Here is a 21,356-nt window from a genome sequence, read left to right on the forward strand (position 1 = left end):
AAGAAATCCCCTAGAGTTTGAAGTTGGCGACAAAGTGCTATTAAAGGTATCGCCATTGAAAGGAGCCGTAAGGTTTGGCGAAAGAGGAAAGTTGAGCCCCCAATACATTGGGCCATTTGAAAATGTTGCTAGAATAGGCCCTGTAGCCTCTAGTGAAAATTACCCCAAGAATTGGGAGATGTGCATGACCCGTTCCACATGTCAAATTCGAAGAAATGCGCGGCGAATGACTCAAAAGTGGTTCCAGTCGAGCAACTACGAGTGGAAGATAAGCTCCATTTTTGCCAGAAGCCGATAGAAATCTTAGATCGTGATGAAAAGCGTCTTAAGTGGAGCAAGATCCCTATCGTTAAAGTTATATGGGATTCGAAACGCGGACCCGGATTTACGTATGAGCAAGAGGACTTTACGCGAGAGATATATCTGCACCTTTTCCCTAAGGAAATTCAAATTCCGGGACGGAATTTTTCTAAGGGGGTAATGATGTAACAACCCTCCTTTTTAATATTATATATGTGCTAGTTATGTTGTCTATGATCCCATAAGCCATAGTTATACTAGAAGCTAGTAGATAATGCCCCTAAATTAGCAATCCAAAGCTATTGTTTAGTTCTAAATCTAATTTAATAATTACCATTGAACAAAAATTTTACTAAAGATTAATCAAGATTATAAATAATGAAGTCTCACAAGTTGAGATAGCAATCAAAAGTTTTTATAAATGTCCAACAATATGAATAATCAAGCCAACTAAATAATATTTGGTCATGGAAATACCAAGAGCATCTTAAAAAAAAAATATTTATAAATCCTAAAGAACATAAAAGTGTTTAAATAATAATAAGTATATGTTTATATGTCTAATATAAATACAAGATTACAATCAATGAGCTTTGTAACAAATTAAAACACCAAAATGTACATACACACATACATATATATACGCAAATATATATATATACACTAACACAAATTGTTTAAATCACAAATAACTAGTAAGTAATAGGCATGCACGCATATATAACTATAACTTATACATATACTCATTATATACCTACAACTAATACCCATTTCAAAATTTAAACTAAAAATCCCCTCATATTTGCCCTTCCAAGGCCGGCCCCTCCCTTTCCCCCATACAAACTCCACCAATCAACAATTAACTAGTCTTACACTCCCAACACAAAATCCCTTTACACCATTTTTCACACACTACTCATTATACTTTTCTCCCCACACATTTTCTCTCTCAAAACTCTTCTCCTTTCTCTTTTTTTCTCCAAATTTCGGCAGCCACAAAACAAGGGAAAAAGGGAAGAAAAATCCATATAAACACTTGTTAATAATAAAGGTTTTAAGTTAGATTATTAAAGGGTTAAGTCAAGCAAGGTTTAAGGGTTGTTTAAGGCTTGGATTAAGGGTTGTTTAAGGCTTTAAAGGTCACGAAAAATCTGCCATATCCTCCTCATCAAAACCGAATCCAAGAGGGTATAATCTTCATCCTTTGTATTAGATTTAATCTTATCCTTGTTATATTAAAAAGTTTTATCAAAAGTTCATGTTTTCTTTCAAATATACACTTGATGAGTGCAAAGTTGATAGGATCTTTCTTTCCATGCTCATGCATGTTGAATCCTTGAAGAAAGATCCAAGGATTTAACTAGTTTAAGACCCAAAAGTATGGTTATAGATTTAATAGCTTTTAAAGTGATTTTTACTTTGAAAGATGGTTATATTTTTATATATTTTGAAGATATATTTTCTGGAAATTTTATTAAAAAGTAGGCTTTTATTATTGAAAGATAGATCTATAAAAGTTTGCATCAAAAAGTGTTGTTATATGTTAATAGTTTATAAAGTAACTTTTGCATGAAAAGATGATTATGTTTTATATAATCTTTATACACATATTTTCTGGAAATTTTCATAAAAATATGTCTTTATGTTGATGGATTATAGATGGATAAAGATTTGTTGTTAAAATGTTGAGATAATTTCATAAATGCTAGATTTAAGAAGGTTGGATTTGTTGTTGGATTATGACATGAAGCTAGGCTTGTTATGAGTGAAAAATATGTAAATCTTGATGTTAAAAATCTGGAAAAATTCATAAAATATAATGGATATAAGGGTTGAAACAAAGCAAGTTGTTATAACCTTGAAATCATGAACCGAAAGCATACAAAAATGCATTTTTAGCACACACATGCACCATGATCAAATGAACATAAAAATATCCTTAACCTACTGGAAATAGGTTGTATCAAAAGTATAAACGTCAAGTCATTTGAAGCATGGCAAGATTAAGCTCAAAAATCATCTTTTCGGGTCAATTAATCACTAACCGAAAGCACAAAATTGCATGTATCACACCACCACCACTATCACGACTTGGATTATCAAAATATGATGAAATTTTTGGAAATTATGAAACAAGGACAAAAATCCAATTTGAAGTACTTAAATTGCTTGAGAAATCAGGCTAAAAACACTAATTCGGCAAATGATTTTCATGCTTAAAGTCCTCAAATAAGCAAGACAAAAGAGAGGTTGAAATTATATGAACTTGACATGTTAAAAGTTACCTAGAAAGGCCTGGGATTTTTGGACAAAAGCTTGTATAGTAATTTCTAAGTATTTTTGTGATTAAATGAATTTAAATGGTAATTAAAAGATTTATAAATTAATAAATAAATTATGTAAATCATTAACTCGATTAAATTTACATAACCAATGGTGAAAGTAATTTAAAGTTACTGTAGAAAAATAATTGAAAGCGAAGAAACAAGTGTTATATAATTTAAAAGTAAATAATTAAGTACAAATCACTAATAAATTACTATTATTGAATTAATTAAACATAATGCACAAATAAATGTACAAATCATAATATTATAAATTAAAAAGTATAAAAATCAGTATATAATCACAAAATAATTATCCATAAATTTTAAAGGCAATTTAAGAACTTAAAAGTAATTATAAGGCATTATTTAATTAATAAATAAATAAAATGAATAAATAATTAATTAAATAATATTAAATTGAATAAATAAATATAAATCAGAAATATTCATCAATATTCATATTATAAGATCACAAATGTCAAATTTTATTATTAAGCAAAGTATGCAATGGAAATTTATATAAATCAAAGCCAAACTACCGAAATTCCAATAAATGAACAAAAACGTGTAATGAGAAATGACCTTCACCACCAAATATATTCTAACCAAATAATGTGAGCGCTATAATATACTTGAACTCCACAATCTAATAACAATCAAAGTGTGTGTAGCATGAACTAGTAAGCTAGATCATGAGATGTATGCTAGTAGACTTGTCCCCTACACACACTTACGTTGTGTATACTTAAATACCATGGTTTAGGCTTGCTTGGGGAAACGACGCCACTAGCCGAAGATCTCGCATTTGATCAGCCCCTATTCATACTCCAAACATGTGAGTCATAGCCCCCTTTCAACTCTTTTATGTGTTTTACTTTCGGGGTGAAAAGCATGATAATTAAAATTGTTATATTTTATGAAATGATACTTTGAAAGAATGTTTATGAAATGAAATTTATGATGTATGTTGTAACAACCCTACTTTTTAAATATTATATACGTGCTAGTTAGGTTGTCTATGTTCCCGCAAGCCATAGTTATACGTGAAGCTAGTAGATAATGCCCCTAAATTTGCAATCTAAAGCTATTATTTGTGTTAAGTTCAATTTAATAAAATGCCATTGAGCAAAAATTTTAATTGATATTTAATCAAATTATAAATAATAATATAAGTCTCACAAGTTGAGATAGCAATAAAAAATTCTTATAAATGTCCAACAATTTGTACCATCAAGTCAACTAAATCATATTTGGTCATGAAAATACCTTGAACATCATAAAAATAATTATAACTCTTTGAGTACATGAAAATGCTTGAATGATAATAAGTATATATATAAGAGCTTAATATAAATACAAGAATACAACCATTGAGCCATGTAACAAAATAAAAACACGAAAATGTTTACATACATACATATATACACGACACACATACATGTACATATAGTAGGATAAATACTTAACTTACACTACTAATAAATACAAATACTCTTACAAAATATATACACACATCTTATACAAATATACTACAACTTTTATTTAAAAAAAAAGAAGGAAAACCCCTTCAATACCCCCATTTTGGCCGTCCCCCTTCACACATACACTCACCATTTCATTTCAAATTTCACCTTTAATCTCATTCTTGAAACTCTCACTTTACACACTCTTCACACACCAACTTGTCTCCTCTCAAGAAAAACTTCTCCCCCCTCCTTTTCTTCTTCTTATATTCGGATCAAACAAGGGGAAAAACACTAGGAAAAATCATACTTAAACTATATTAATAATAAGGATTGTTATGGAATAAGCAAGGGTTATAGTAAGCTATAGATTAAGGGTTGTTTTAAGCATAGAAAAAGGGTATTATAAGGGTTGGAGGCCACGAAAATTCTGCCATCCTTTCATCTTCAAAAAGTGTTCTTCAAGGGTATATATCTTCATCTCTTTACTAGATTAATCTTGTTCTTGTTCATATTAAAAAGGTTTTATCAAAAAGTTCATGTTTTCTTTTGAATATACACTTAATGGGGGCAAAGTTGATAGGATCTTTCTTTCCATGCTCATGCATGTTGAATCCATGAAGAAAGATCCAAGGATTCAACTAGTTTAAGACCCAAAAATGTAGATATAGATTATATGGCTTTTAAAGTAGTTTTTCCTTTGAAAGATGGTTATGTTTTTATATATTTTGAAGTTATGATTTCTGGAAATTTTATAAAAATATGGACTTTTGATGTTGTGTTGTTGGATCTATAAAAGTTAGCATGAAAAGTGTTGAGTTTTGTTGATAGTTGTAAGATAATCTTTTTGCATGAAATGATGGACATGTTTTATATAATTTTTATGTTCATATTTCTGGAAATTTTCTGGAATTTTTCATAAAAGTGTGTTTTTATGTTGATGGATTATAGATGGATAAAGATTTATTGTTAAAAAGTTGAGATAATCGCATGTTTGTTAGATTTAAGAAGCTTGGATCTTTTGTTGAATCATGAGATGAGGTTAGGCTTGTTCTAAGTGAAAAATATGCTGAACTTGATGTTAATAATCTGGAAATTTTGATAAAATATCAAGGATATAAAGCTTGGATCAAAACATGTTAAAATAAGCTAGAAATCATAAACCGAAAACATGCAAAAATGCATTTTGAGCACACACATGCACCATAATCTTATGGCCAAGAAAATATGGTGAACCTACTGGAAATAATGTGTTTCAAAAGTATAAAAGTCAAGTCATTTGATGCATGGCAAGATTAAGCCCAAAAATCACCTTTTCGGGTTAATTAATCACTAACCGAAAGCACAAATTTACACATGTCACACCACCACCACTACCACGACTTGGACCATCAGAATATGATGAACTTTCTGGAAATGTTGAAACAAGAACAAAAATCCAATTGGAAGTACTTAAATTGCTTGAAAAATGAGGCTTAAAACACGTTTTCGGTAAACGATTTTTGATCATAAAGTACTCGAATAAGCAAGACACAAGAGATGTTGAATTTATATGAATTTGACATGTTAAAAGTTGCCTAGAAAGGACTGGGATTTTTGGACAAAAGCTTGTGATGTGTGAAATCTAGTTTAATAATTTATAACAAGATCTACCGCTTACTGAATACCACATACTTACGGGCAGGTAAAAGGATCGGTCCCTGTGATGTTCTAATTTTTTATATATATATATTGATTATTGATTTAATAAATAAAGAAAAAAGAACATACCTGACTGGACTTACCTGCTCGCGCCACGAGATGAGCGACTCGCACCGTGATTTTGTTAGCAAAAGTTCTGACCTCGAGGCCCCAAACTCACGCCGCTAGCTCCTTGCCTCGCACCGCTATGTTCCAGTTTCACTCCAGTCGCACCGCTATCTTTCTTCCTCACGCCGCTACTTCTTTCAATCAAATGTTCTGACCTCGAACCCCTTAAACTAGCGCCGCTAGGTCCTAATCTTGCGCCACGAAATTCTGTTTTGGGCCAAGTAGCGCTGCTAGTTGCTGTCTCGTGCCACGATTTTTCGAGCCAAAAATTCTGACCTCGATTCGCGCCGCTAGCTCCTAATCTTGCGCTACGAGATTCTGTTTTGGGCCCAGTAGCGCCGCAAGAAATCCACCTCGCGCCATGAGTTCTTCTGGCCAAGACTTCTGACCTCGAGTCCCGTCAACTCGCGCCGCTATCTCCTTCTTCGCACCACAAGATTATTGGTTTGGACCCAGCAGCGCCGCTAGGATAACACCTCGCGCCGCTAGATTGGCAAACAAAGATTTCTATCCTGATTTCTCAAAACTAGCGCCAAGAGAAGCATCCTCGCGCCACGAGGTTCTGTTACATGTCAGATTTTTGACCTTTTAACACATCACAAACCGGTTCATCCAAAATCATTTGTCACCTGTAAATCTTCAACGGAAACATAAAAATAGAACAAAACTACATAAAGAAAATAAACAAAAAATTATAAAACTCACGGGTTGCCTCCCGAGAAGCGCTTTATTTATTAACGAGTCGTTAGCTTGACTCGATCAACCTCCTTCTTTAAACGAAAAGCGGGAGCTCCTCGATCAAGGCTCCCTCTCCAACTTTTTCCTCATGGTAGAGCTTTAATCGGTGTCCATTAACAATGAACGAGCTTCCATTTTCTAGATACAATTCCACATATCCCGAGGGATACACATGCTTGATAACAAATGGCCCATTCCACCTAGATGTGAGCTTGGGTAGGTGGATTTTGAACTTCGAGAGAAACAACAACACCTTATCTCCCGCCTTGAAATCTTTTCTCTTGAGCTTGGTGTTTCAAAGATGGAAAGACCGAAGACCAAGATTCATAATGACAAAGATTTTCACTACATTTCAGTCAATTGAGCTCATGTTTTCACTAGATCTTAGTTGATTGAGATCTTGGCTTGAAAAAGAAGAGATGAAAGGATGAAACATGTTGAATTTTTGAACAATGAAAACAATAAAAGGAAATATTTTCTTTAGTTACTGATTTACTATAATTTGGTAGTTCTAGATTTAGATAATCAAGGCCTACAACTCGGGATTCATCATACCATTCCTGAAGAGTATTTTCATATCTTTCGGACATAAAGAATTTTTAAACAAAATTATCTTTTATTAATTTATCCTCACCCGTACTACCTCTAGGACTTATCCATGCCTATACCTTCCAGTCTTTGAACAAATTAATAAAAGTAATTCTATAAAATAATTCAACATCCTTGAAAGAAAATTTTAAATTAAGAACGCAGGAATTTTAGTAGACATACCCTTGTTGCAGTTCTTGAAATGGCTTAGTTAGCCATGACGGTTTTGACTGGCTCTGATACCATTAGATTTATAGATCGTGCAGAGAGTCAAAACGATAAAACTTAAACTGCTAAAATAATTAAAACTTATAGAAAATATAAAACTTAAAACTTTGAAAAGATTATAGAACTCAAACTCAAACTTATATTGAAAATATTTAGAGAATTATCAGATTACGTAATTCCTATCGTGATTCTTCTCAATATACAATGACATCTATTTATACAATTTCAAGAGATATGATTAGGTATTAGCCGGGTGCACTTGTGGGCCCCATAGTCACTAATTTCAACCTATTCTTCTCTTTACTTACACACCATTCCTTTAAAGGAATTATTACAAACGACAAGCAAAGGACATATTACTATTCTTGCTTTTGACACACTCCATTCCTTTAAAGGGAATCAAACAAAGAGCATAGTAACTTGAAGATACGTGAAAATCTTGATGATTGATGATGTGGTTAGGTCCATTATTTCCACTGCTTCATATTTTGGATTTATTAAGGATTTTTGGGCTGGACTTCATTTGTTGGACCGTTTGCACCATTTTCTTCAGAGACGAATTGTGATTCACTTACTTGGTCTACTAGCCCTTTCTTGACTTCTTGGGCTTTGGTTCCCCAGTACTTCTTGAATTTTGAGTCCAAGAGATAGTATGCCTTTTCTGTTCCAAGTTCTACACCTCTTATGATTTGTGTTAAAGCAATGAGGCCTTGATTGACTTGAGATTCTTGTTGGGCTGTGTCATAGCCCAGCTGACTTCCATCCCATAATTCTTTGAGCGTTGTATCTAAAAGTTCTAAGCCTTGAGTTGTTAATCCTTGATCTTCCTGGTTAAGGCATTCTTCGTTTCCTGCAATGAGAATATTAACCAACCTTGACAAATTATCTGCTAATACATTCAGCTTGCCATCAATGTGTTCTAAGTGGGTATGAACCCCTGTTCCGGTGAAATAATCAACAAAATTCATCCACCTAACTCTTGATGTCTTATTTTGGATAGTTTTGTTGTAAAAACTAATAATTGCTTGGCAGTCTGTTCGAAGTGTTACTTTGCCTTTTCCAATGTAATAAATTTTGAAGGATTTTAATCCTTCCATGGCAGCATGAATTTCAGCATCTATTTTGGATTTTATTGGATTAAACTTCCCACTAGCGTAAGCACACACTTTCTCATCTCTTCTTGGGTCATTCTTCTTGCGTTTCCATTTGTAGACTGCTCCCCATGCTTCCACGCATCCGTTCGTTTCGATGATCATATACGCATTCTCTGGAGGGATTTCCATATCTGGAAAGTTCTGTACTTGCCTTTTGATTTTGCGGACGATTTCCCAGTCGGATTGTTTCATCCTTTTATCACCATGTGCCCGGGCATAATTAAGAATTCCACGTGCCAAACTTTTGTTCTTCTTTTATACAACAACGAATTGTCGTAGGCACCATTTCTAAGCTCGTCTAACTCATGGAGTTGTAACATCCTATTTTCACCGGCTTCGATCAAGTCCATATTGCATTGCTTCAAGGCCCAATACGCCTTGTGCTCAATTTCTACCGGCAAATGGCAAGTCTTGCCATAAAGAAGTCGGTATGGTGTGGTGCCGATAGGAGTGTTGAAAGCGGTTCGAAATGCCCATAGGGCATCATCTAACTTCTTTGACCATGATTTAGGGTTTCCATCAACGGTCTTGTCCAATATTCTCTTTAAAGCACGATTCGTGTTCTCAACTTGCCCACTAGTTTGCGGGTGATATGAAGTTAAGAACCGATGTGTGACCCCATATCTCCTCAAAACTTTCTCCAATTGGTGGTTGGCGAAATGAGTGCCCCGGTCACTTATCAAAGCTCTTGGCATACCAAATCGGCTAAACAAAGCCTTCAAGAAATCAATCACAACCTTGCCATCATTGGTAGGCAAGGCTTTTGCTTCAGCCCACTTCGAGACATAGTCAACCACAACCAAAATATAGAGACACTTGTTGGATGGTGGAAATGGCCCATGAATTCAATGCCCCACACATCGAAAACTTCACAAACTTGAATGGATTGTTGCGGCATTTCATCTCTTTTCGTGATAGTTCCTTGCCTTTGACATGCATCACATGTTTAAAGATTTAGCTACTCATAATGTTAAAAGCTAAAGATCAAAATAAAAAGGAAGACATAATGTACCAAATTTGAAGTAATAATCCAAATCGATGTTACAACCGAGCTACAATCACTAAACAAGAGCCAAATTTAATCTTCAAATCTTCCAATGATATTGGAGTGATGAAAACCCTTAGAAAACCTTGAAAAACGGCTGGAGTATATGTGTGTGAGCTAAAGTGTCCAAGACTAGGGTTAGGGTGGAATGGTGGATGGTATTTATACCCCAAGAGAGAGAAAATGGTGATGTCAGCTCGATCTCGCGCCGCTAGAACCCTTCCTCGCGCCGCTAGGAGCATTTTTAAGCAATTCTAATCAACGGACATTGAAACTCGTGCCGCTAGGACTACAGCTCGTGGCGCTACTGGACTTGATTCAGCAACTCGTGCCGCTAGCCAGCCAGCTAGTGCTGTTAGTTTGGCCTAGAGTCGGCTTTTCAGCTTCATTCTTCATGAACACTCATCCGTTAGTGCATATGGACCTTTTTTTAAGTCGTTTTCTACCATTTGTGAGCAATAAACTTGCTTTAGACCTGAAATCACTAGCAAATACCATAAAGCACCACAAACATGTATAAACGGCTATCAAACGTGTCTAAAACGTCCAAATTGTATGAGGGAAATATGTATAAATTGAGACATATCAGCTTGCATGGTTGTAACAACCGTCATTTAAAAACCTGGATTTTCAAAAAACTTTCGCCTAACGGCATTTAATAATAGCGGAAAAGGATCTCATACAAAGCTGCCCATCCGTAATCGGATGAAACATTTGAAAACATTTGGTGTTACTATATGCATCATCGAAATAATAAATGAAAATCCAAGTCTTGGCACCAACATTAACGCCAAACATTATTACATAGTCTTTAATTATAATATCGTAAATGAAGTAGCCAAACAAAAGGCTAAGGGTAGCTTAAGCATCAAGAACATAAATGCTATCGTCTTTAACGTCTCTACCCATGCTCACCAAGCTATCCTTTCTTTAGATCCAAACTCATCTAATCTGATGGCACAACATTTTCAAAGAGCAAGTGTTAGCTAATAAATAGCTAAGTAAGAATAACATATTTGTAAACATTTGCCGATTAGATATATTAACAAAATCATATCATCATTATATGTTAATATCACATAAGCATCATAAACATAAGAAACATCTTAAACATCGTAAGCGTCATATGGCATAACACATTAGGAACATCATAATCCTAAGTGTGCCTATCATCATAAAGCTTTACTTTTTATCTTTCTTTACTTTCTTTATATCTTTACTTTTCTTTTGCCTAGACGTAGGTTATGTGACATAAGCCACACATACTTAGGGATGTGGGGTTGTGTGTAGGCGGTCATAGACGATACAGGGAGTCCTCACACCCGACATGATGGGTAACCAATAAGGGGTCCATCAGCATCGTTAAGGAAAGACAAAGTCATTTCCAATTGAATAAACCGTTTATGCCTTTACGCATTGGTGGTTAGTTACTCCACCTGGAATAAATAAACATAACTATGCCACAAGGAGCAACTCAAGTGACCACGTACGCACTAGCTTTACAACTAGCACGGGTTAAGCTTAACACAACTTTACATATGCTCGAGACTTCTTTATTACATTAGTTTAGGCTACACTTTCACCTAAACTAATCACTTTTATCTTTACTTTATATTAACATAGGCTACACTTTCACCTAAGTTAATCACATATCATCTTTACTTTAGGGCCCTTAATGTGTACGTGAACATGGCAATCCTAATCAAAGGACTAGTGACTAGGTGATAAAGCCACACATGTAATCATATCATAAACATGTCACCATTATGTGTTCACATATCAAAAGCATAACATTATATCATGATCATTTAGCTTAAGCATAACATCGTATCATGACCATATAACATAACATGGCATCATATCATATTCACATTTCATATGCATATCTTCATTCCATAATATGGGAACTTACCTTATGCCTTTGCAACGTGCATATACATGTCATTCATCATAGAAAGGTAAGCATCATATCTCATATCAACCTACCATAATCCCATTTACTTTACTTTTAATCATACATAAACGTTTGGAAGGTTTTACTTATGAAAAAGTTGTTTTGTTGTACCACCAGGTGACAAAAGATGTTATCTTACCTCGTAGAAGCGCACACAAACGATAACTAAGGTTATCGTGCAAAGCAAGTATTCCCGACTACCTATAACAAACATAGGACCGATTAACGAGCATGAATGAAGCTAAATCGACCTATAGTCTATATACATGTCGTATAATAGTCTTTGTTGACTACTTTCACCTATTGTAGACTACTATACCATTCTGTAGACTACTTGACTCATTTGTAGACTACTTGACTCGTTTTGTAAACTACTTTCACATCTTGTACACTACTTTCATATTTTGACTACTTTCAGTTTTGTAGACTACTTTTGGCATACAAGACAACCAAATGAGAGAAAACTCAGTTCTTAACAAACGTAGGGGACTCAAAGAAGTTTTCAAAAATGTAAGATTCATCTTTTAATACTTTCATATAAAGAAGACATGATTTTTACAATACGACTGAATTTTCAGACCTAATAAACCCTTTGTTTTGCAAACAATTTCCACCATCAAACATCCATGTCAAGCCACCATGACCTCTACAGTTCATACACATCAAATTAAGGCTTAATTATAATTATCAAATCATCAATTGATTCATGGATTCATTATACTCATTTTAGAATCGATTTGACATCCGAATGACCTAAATTGACTCACAAACGCAATCGAATCCAAATCAAACCTCAAGACCAGATGTGACACTCATATGAAATACATAATATCATCAAAAAAATCATCAATATCACGTTCATACCTGTAGGAAATCACTAAACCTCAATTGATCGAAATAAGGGTTACGAAACGATCCGAAATCACCGTTTCTAGCAACGAAACACAAATAACCGATCAAGTTCAAGTATGAACGAGATAAACACTTAGGAATGACCTAAAATCAGTGGGGAATACAATCCTTACCTTGAAGATGATTACCGGATCGATATACAAGTGATTAATTGCTCCTAATGGACCCGAAATCGGTAGAAAATCAAATAGCGGATTGATATAGGCTAGGGGGTGATTTAGGGTTCAAAAAGAGGATTAATTTTCTGCAATTAGGGGCAAATAAGCTGATACAAAACCCTTAATCCCGTTTTTAGGTTTCCACCTATGTCAAAACTAGTCCCCGAACTTCCATAGAGCTCATATTTGGCTCAAAACTCCTATTGGGAGTACTTAAAACACATTAAACACTTTAAGCACCTTTAAAAGCATATAAATACACCTTAAACACATTAATACATCAATCATTAAGGCATTCAAGCCTCACTCGTTTAGCACATCAAACACATCTAAGCGTTAAATCCCCTAGAGACTTAACGGACACGTAGTGTTGACTTAACGACTCAAGTCAACCGTTAATTAAAAAGTTCGGGATGTTACAATTACCCCCCCCCCCCTTAGAAGGATTCCGTCCTCGAAATCACTTCAGCATCAAATAGGTGAGGATAGTTCTGAATCAACTTCAACCGTTAATATGATTCCATTTCACTATCACAAGTTCAATTAACTTCCTACGAAGCTTCTTTTACTTCTAGCCAATAATCTCAACTGGAACATCTACAATCATTTTTTTTAGCACTAATACTCACATCTTTCATTGGAATCAAATAGGCATATGCTCAATAACACTCACACAAGTTCTATGGATGTCATTCGAAAGCAATACACAAGCACATATATCTTATGGAGGAGATCCAACACATTAGATAAAACAAATTCTATGTTTACTACAACTTTATACAAAATGACAAGCTCTGCCATGTGCACCTACTCACGAGTAATAAGAAAAGAAACATTTTCATCAACTAGTCTACAACGACTCATATCACATCATTGCCCTTAGGGGTTATAACAACTTCGTCACTTAATCCATAATCATCATATAAGTACATTTCTGCTTCGAAATAACAAATTGTTTCATCTTTCCATATAGCGTTCGGTGCTCATGTTTGACTTAAGCACAAGTCACACATTTTCGTACGCACACTATCACATCACTCTTGATATTTGGTCATCATAAAATGGGCTTTAAATCAGCATACACCTTTGTACCACCTAAGTGAATATAATATCAAGACATATGGTCTTATCAACTTAGCATATCCAAACTCGTTGAACTTCTTACATAGTCTTTTCTACTTTCACTTAACATTTCATCTATTTCGTCATTTCTTTGGTACAACCTTTAAATCAAACCAAGTAATCACCTCATTTCTTCAACCTTCATAAGTAGTACACACCTTACATTCAGCAAAGACTATTCATTTGACGAATAAGACCTTCCGACACATATCCTTATTAACTTGCTACTATGACTCGCATGATTCATTGAACAAAGGGTAGACTTGCCATAACCTTTTATGCATAACATATCATACTAATAGCTCACCTTTTCGAGTCAAAGCATCCCCCACAACGTTAGCTTTACCCGTATGGTGCTTGATTTCACATTCATATACATCTAAGAAAGCACATAATGTAAGCTCTTATAATCAGTGAATAGAGTGCCCTTAGTGCCATATAAGTAGTGTCCCCACAACTTCAATGCAAAGACCACAACAGCTAACTCTAAATCATGTGTTGGGTAGTTCTTTTCATGAGGCTTTAACTGACATGAAGCATAAGCAATGACTTTGTCCCTTTGCATAAGAACACAACCCAAACCTGAAATAGGAGCATCACTATGGACAACAAGATCATCGGTACCTTCAGGTAAGGCGAGGACAGGAGCTTCACATAACTTTTTGTTTAACATTTGGAAGGCCTTTTTCTTGTGCTTCAGTCCACACATACTTCACTCCTTTCTTTGTCAATTCGGTCATCGATTTAGCCATACGAGAGAAATCTTGTATGAACCTTAGATAATAGCCCGCTAAACCAAGAAAACTCTTGATTTCCGTGGGTGTCTTTGGCTGTTCCCAATTGGAGACAGCTTCCGTCTTTGCGGGATCAACTTTAATACCTTCAGATGAGATGACATGCCCGAGAAACTTAACTTCTTGAAGCCAAAATTCACACTTTGAGAACTTTGCATATAACTTTTTCTCCCTAAGGACCTCAAGAACGGCTCTTAAGAGCTCACGGTGCTCAGCTTCAAACTTTGAATAGATAAGAATATCATCAATGAAGACAATCACAAAATGATCTAAGAATGGACGACATACCCGATTCATTAGATCCATAAAAGCAACAAGAGCATTTGTCAACCCAAACGGCATGACAAGGAACTCATAGTGCCCATAACGTGTACGAAAAGCTGTCTTGGCTACATCTTCCTTTTTTACTTTTAATTGATGATAGCCGGACCGCAAATTAATCTTTGAGAAGTAAGAAGCACCATGGAGCTAATCAAAGAGATCATCAATACTTGGGAGAGAATACTTAATCTTAACCATTCGCTTATTCAACTCACAGGAACCATGTGAGCAAACCACCAGGACCTTCTGTCCCATTGAATTCCTTGGGGTTGCACGAAGTAAAGGTCTTGTAAGCATTTCTATCATTCACATTACCTCATCCATCTTGTCTTCGGGCCGTGTTAAGTGTGGCGGTCAGACTCTCCGCAATTTGAGTAGCAATGGCTGGCATAACGGAGTTGATTTGGTAAGAAATGAGGTCGGCTAGCTCGGTCCTCCTTCGGACATCTTCCTCCTGGCGCCTAGCCTCAGTACTTGTCTCTTCGCCGGCTCTTCGTGGGGCCATGTCTCTACACGGGAGAACATAGTTTATTCATTGGTATATAGAATTATATGGCATAGACCCGACTCACGACTTTTTATCTCACATGTGTGTGCCTAAGCTTCCTAACGTATGGAGGTTTCATTTGTTCACATATATCTCATTTCATATTCCTTTTTCTTAATCATTACTCACTCATCGCTATGAGTAAACAAGAGGTTGGATGAACTTAAAACACATTAACCATATTTTTAGGTTGTTCAGAAAATTTCCAGAATCTGTATATGAACTTTAAGCACGTAAAAGTGGCCCAAGATGGACGATCTGGGAAAAACTCATAAAATATAAAATGTAGCCCAGTGAGTTGAGTTTCTCCTCCAACTGGAATCAGGTCAAAAGACCAAAAAGAACTCCAGATATGGCCGTTCTACCAAAAGTGGTCAGAACTGTTTTCCTGCTGTAACTATATCTTTGTAATAGGTATAACTAAAATACAAGGAGGATAACACATCATATAACCATGGAAAGGCATTAAGCTCACATTCATATAATTCAATATCAGTTTACAAAAATGCTATATGCCAACAACCATGTGATCATAGTCACACAAACACAAAAAGGTTCAAGAAATTAAAATCACCGTACAATTGTTCATACATCATTAAGTTCATAAATAAAACAGCCTTAGGGTCATTTCCTAAGCACAAGAGCTAACACAATGGAGCACACTGCTGCAAGTATGCATCCCATCATGAATATCACCTCATTAATCCGGCGTACTTCATCTATGGCCATTCCTGCATCGTCTCCCATTCGTCTCATTATTCCTTTGACTCTTTCCATCATGACTTCTTGATGCCGGACCCTTACTCGTGCATCCCTTAATCCACCGGCTATATCCCACACCCGTTCCCTTTTCTCCCGAGTCATACCCACGGGAAGTGGAGGGGGTACTCCGTAAATGGGATGATGGGGGTTTTCTCCTTGTCTGGGGCCGAGATGGTAAGGATGGTTGCGAGGGAGGCGTGGATGGGTGTATGGGTCATGGGTTGGAAAGAGTCCATCACTTACGTTCATAGCCACATTTTGTCTTGGCGGTGAGGGAGCTCTAGGAGCTGGTGGTGGCCGCGGTGGAGTAGGCAACCGATGTATTGGTTGGCTAGAAGCAACGCTTCTAGCATCCCCACCATTTGATGGATCTTCCATGGGCTCGGACTCCTCCTCTTCCTCCTGTTGCGGGGGCTATTGGGAGTCCATCGTGGGCTCCGTCTCCTCGCTTTCTTCTTGTAGTTGTTGCGGGGGTTGCTCTTGCTCAAGGCGTCTCCTCTCTTCCTCTTCCATACGGTCCACGAATCCATACAAGTTCCATCACCTTAGGGCTGATCCGGAAGTTTCACTCGTTCGCGACATGATATTCCTACACAAGTCACATAAAGCATAAGATGACGACTCCACTAGACGCTTAGACGACCATTTACGACCGACTTGACCATTGACGAACCACGTGACAACTTACGGACAGCAAAACGACTTAACGGACCATGAGACGACCTTAACCATTCGATAAGCAACCAACCAATTTGATCAACGACTCACAACTTGACTACCGAATGACGACATGACCATCCACAACCGACGTATCCAACAATAATTAGCAAGACTACCAACAACCAACTCGACACTCACGACTCACACGATCATTTAGAATCAACGAAATGACTAGAATTCAACTTGTGCATAGCTCTTGTGTATTATATCTAAATAGACAAAGTAATACTAGCCAAGTGGGGGTATTAACTAAGGGTTCTAATATGTAATGCAAACATTGGATTTGGTTATGTATCTTTTGCACCAAGAATCGTTTTAAAGCTTCATTTTCAAAAGACTCATTTTGAATATTCCTTAGACAATCATTTCGATCATTCCATATTGAATTTTTAGTTAGGCATAGTTGATCAGGCTATGCATAAGTAAAAGAAGAATACTTTACGATCGACTCAATTGTTTAAGAAATATTTGACTCATTTTGAAAATACGTAGGTTATAGCAAATATTCTCTATAGCCTTGGCTTTGATAACATTTTTCTGTAACACCCCGACTAAGGCGGAAACACGAGATGCCACAGAACGACATGGTACAAAAGATTTAAATATAAAAACATCAACATAAGGTTTCAAATGACATTCAAATTCAAAAGATTACATGTTTAAGTTGACGTTTAAAACCCATTACATAACCAAATTCATAATCAAAAGATCAAATGTTTGCGTTACTTGTCCAATCATACAACAAACACATATCATCGAAGAGGCTATCCATGAAGCTAACTTACTGCTCTACTCCGGAAAAGCATGAAGAAAAAGTGTCAACTACGAGAGTTGAGTGAGTTCATAGGTTTTAACTAACAACATATATATATAAACCAATCATATTCCAAGATAAAGAGTCATAAAACTTCCAAGTATTCTTCCAAAATAATTATTTCCAAGTGTATGTTCAATTCCTAATAGTCAATATAATAGCATCAATTTCATTTAGCCACGAGGGCATAATTCAAGTAACTTTTGATGAGTAAATGCTTGAGCCACTACTACTACCACTTTTTCAAGTCCCACAATATATTATTTCATTTCATAACACAAGCTGTCAATCAAGTGCTTTATTCATAAATAGGGTCGTGCCATGGAGACGGCCATTTCAATTTAAAGTAGCTAGAACACCGCTATGGTCGGACTGGAAGTGAAGGTCGTCACAAAGGCAACCAACCATCCACTGTTACAGTCTGGGTGGGTGGACGACTCTTAGTTGCGCAACTATCTAACTACAGGCCTCCACTTTCAGAGTAAATAGTAGTGTACCGAAAGGAAACGGGTTGACAGAACTCAAGCTCATCATCATATATTTGCCACATTGAACATACGAAACAATTCCATTTTATATTCATAATATCAAGAATCATTTCATATATATATATAAAAAACAATTTCATTTATATATCATGCTTTTCACCCCGATAGTTAAACACATAAAATAGTTTGAAAGGGGGCTATGACTCACTTGATTGGAGTATGAAAAGGGGCTGATCAAATGCGATATCTTTGGCTAGTGGTGTCGTCCCTCAAGCAAGCCTAAACCATGATATTTAAAATATACACAACATAAGTGTGTGTTGCATGAACTATTAAACTAGATCATGAGATGTTCGCTAGTAGACTTGCCCATCTTTGGTTGTTGTTTAATTATGAAATTCAAGTGTATTATATTGTTCACATCATTTGGTTAGAAGAGGTTTGGTGGTGAAGGTCATTTATACGATTTTGTACGTTTATTGGAATTTCGGTAGTTTGACTTAGATTTATATGATTTCCATTGTATGCTTTGCTCAATTGTAGTATTTGACATTAGTTACCTTATAAAAATTGTATTTATGAATATTTTCGATTTATAATTATTCCTTTAGTTAAATATTATTTAATTAATTATTTATTCATTTTATTAATTTATTAATTAAATAATTCCTTATAATTACTTTTAAGTTTTTGAATTTTCTTTGAAATTCATGGATAATTATACTTTGATTAGGTTTTAGTTACTTTTACCATTGGTTATGTAAATTTAATCAAGTTCATGGTTTATATAATTTATAAATTAATTTATACACATTTTAATTACCATTTTAATCCATTAAATCATAGAAATACTTACAAATCACCACAAAAGCTTTTGTCCAAAAATCCCAGATCTTTTAGGCATCTTTTATCAAGGTAAATTCATATCAATTAAACCTTTCTTGTGTATAGCTTACATTGAGGACTTTATGATTAAAAATCGTTTACCGAAATAGTGATTTTAGCCTCATTTCTTAAGCTATAAAGGTACTTCAAAATGTATTTTCATTCTTAATTCAATAATTACAGTAAGTACATCATATTTTGGTGGTTCAAGTCGTGAGAGTGGTGGTGGTGTGATATGTGTAATTTTGTGCTTTCGGTTAGTGATTATTTGACCCGAAAAGGTGATTTTTGAGCTTAATCTTGCCATGCATCAAATGACTTGACTTTTATACTTTTGAAACACATTATTTCCAGTAGGTTCATCATATTTTCTTGGTCATAAGATTATGGTGCATGTGTGTGCTCAAAATGCATTTTTGCATGTTTTCGGTTTCTGATTTCTAGCTTATTTTAATATGTTTTGATCCAAGCTTTATATCTTTGATATTTTATTAATTTTTCCAGAATATTCACACCAAGATTGACATATTTTTCACTTAGAACAAGCCTAGCTTCATCTCATAATCCAACAACAAATCCAACCTTCTTAAATCTAGCATGCATGTAAAATCACCTCATCATTTTAACAACAAATCTTTATCATACTTTTATTTAACAAAATAAAAATATTCTTTTCTTCAAAAATTCCAGAAAATATACATAAAAATTATATAAAAACATACTCATCTTTTCATGCAAAAAGATTATCTTACAACCATCAACATATATGTTTACTTTTCATGCTACAACACAACATCAAAGTCCATTTTTTTTTTTATATAAAATGAACAGAAAAAATATCTTCAAAATATATATATATAAATATAACCATCTTTCAAAGGAAAAAAAATCATTTTAAAAGCTATATAATTTACATCAACACTTTTATGTCTTAAACTAGTTGAATCCTTGGATTTTTCTTCTTAGATTCAATGCATGAGCATGGAAAGAAAGATCCTATCAACTTTGCCCTCATCAAGTGTATATTTATAAGAATCATGAAGAAAACATGAACTTTTGATAAAACCTTTGAATATTAACAATAACAAGACTAAATCTAGTAAAAAGGATGAAGATATATACCCTCTTGAACACGTTTTTGATGAAGGAAATGATGCAGATTTTCTTGACCTAAAAGTGTTGATGTTCTTGATGGGTCAAAACAAGAAGATCAAGACTATCCCTTTGAAGATCAAAACAAGAAGGTCAAGAGTGTTGTTGGGTCTTGTTCTTGATGGCTGCCCAAGAGTTGTTTGTTGGCTGTAGCAAGCCTTTGATGATCAAGAATCAAAAGAAAAGAAGTAGATTGAAGTTGTTTTGCCCCTTTTTCTGCTGCTGGCCGACCAGCCACTTTGGGGGCTGATTTCGTACCCTTTTTGCTTCCAAATCGACTCTATGCTTCCATCATACATGATACTAGTTGTTGGATGATTAACGAAACTTATTATTACATTAGATTAGTTAGATTTGAGCTCCTTGTTGGCTTGTTTATTCCGAAAAAGATGAAGAAAGTGTGCAGAAAATTTGAGAGAGTTGGTGAGTGTTTTGAGAGCACACTTGAGGTGTGTGTGTTGGCTTGTTTAAAATGGATAGCTTTTGTATAAATTGAATGGAGATGGATAGATTATGTAAGTATATATGTCTTTTGTTATAAACATAATAGTTGTAAGAGTTTTATGTAAGGGTTTATATATATATGTATGTTTATATATTTGTGTTCTAATTTGTTACTTAACTCTTTGTTCATAAGCTTCTATTTATATTAGACATAAATATACTTATTATTATTTTTCAAGCAAAAGATTTATGGTGGAGGACAAGTGTGTGTTGTGATTAAAAGGCAAACAGACTAAGAAGCCACACAAGCCAAAGACCTAGAATTGTATTGCCGCTCTATTTCAGCTACTACATATGGATTTATTTGGGCTAGTAAGCGTTCAAAGCATAAGGTATATGTACTGCTGCCTCGTAATTACTGATGATTACTCTAGATTCTCGTGGGTGTTCTTCTTGAAGACCAAGGATGAAACTACGCAGATTCTCATGGAGTTTCTCGAAAGGGTCGAAATTCAATACAGCACAAGAGTGAATAGAATCAGAAGTGATAACGGGACAAAATTCAAGAATCAGATCATGGAAGTTTACTGTCTGAGCAAAGGAATTGAGCATCAATTAAGTGCACCCTATG

The 21,356-nt window shown here is 35.1% G+C and overlaps 1 long non-coding RNA gene across 1 annotated transcript; it reads left to right on the forward strand.

The window, feature by feature from the left end:
- The first annotated feature begins 1,230 nt into the window (after window positions 1-1,230).
- Window positions 1,231-20,352, forward strand: LOC122590230. The gene is made up of 3 exons (XR_006322425.1): window positions 1,231-1,488; window positions 3,391-3,462; window positions 20,289-20,352. It is a non-coding gene; the product is annotated as an uncharacterized LOC122590230 (long non-coding RNA).
- Window positions 20,353-21,356: the final 1,004 nt, after the last annotated feature.

The sequence above is a fragment of the Erigeron canadensis genome, chromosome 2, assembly GCF_010389155.1.
Source record: "Erigeron canadensis isolate Cc75 chromosome 2, C_canadensis_v1, whole genome shotgun sequence".
Taxonomy (NCBI): Eukaryota; Viridiplantae; Streptophyta; class Magnoliopsida; order Asterales; family Asteraceae; genus Erigeron; species Erigeron canadensis.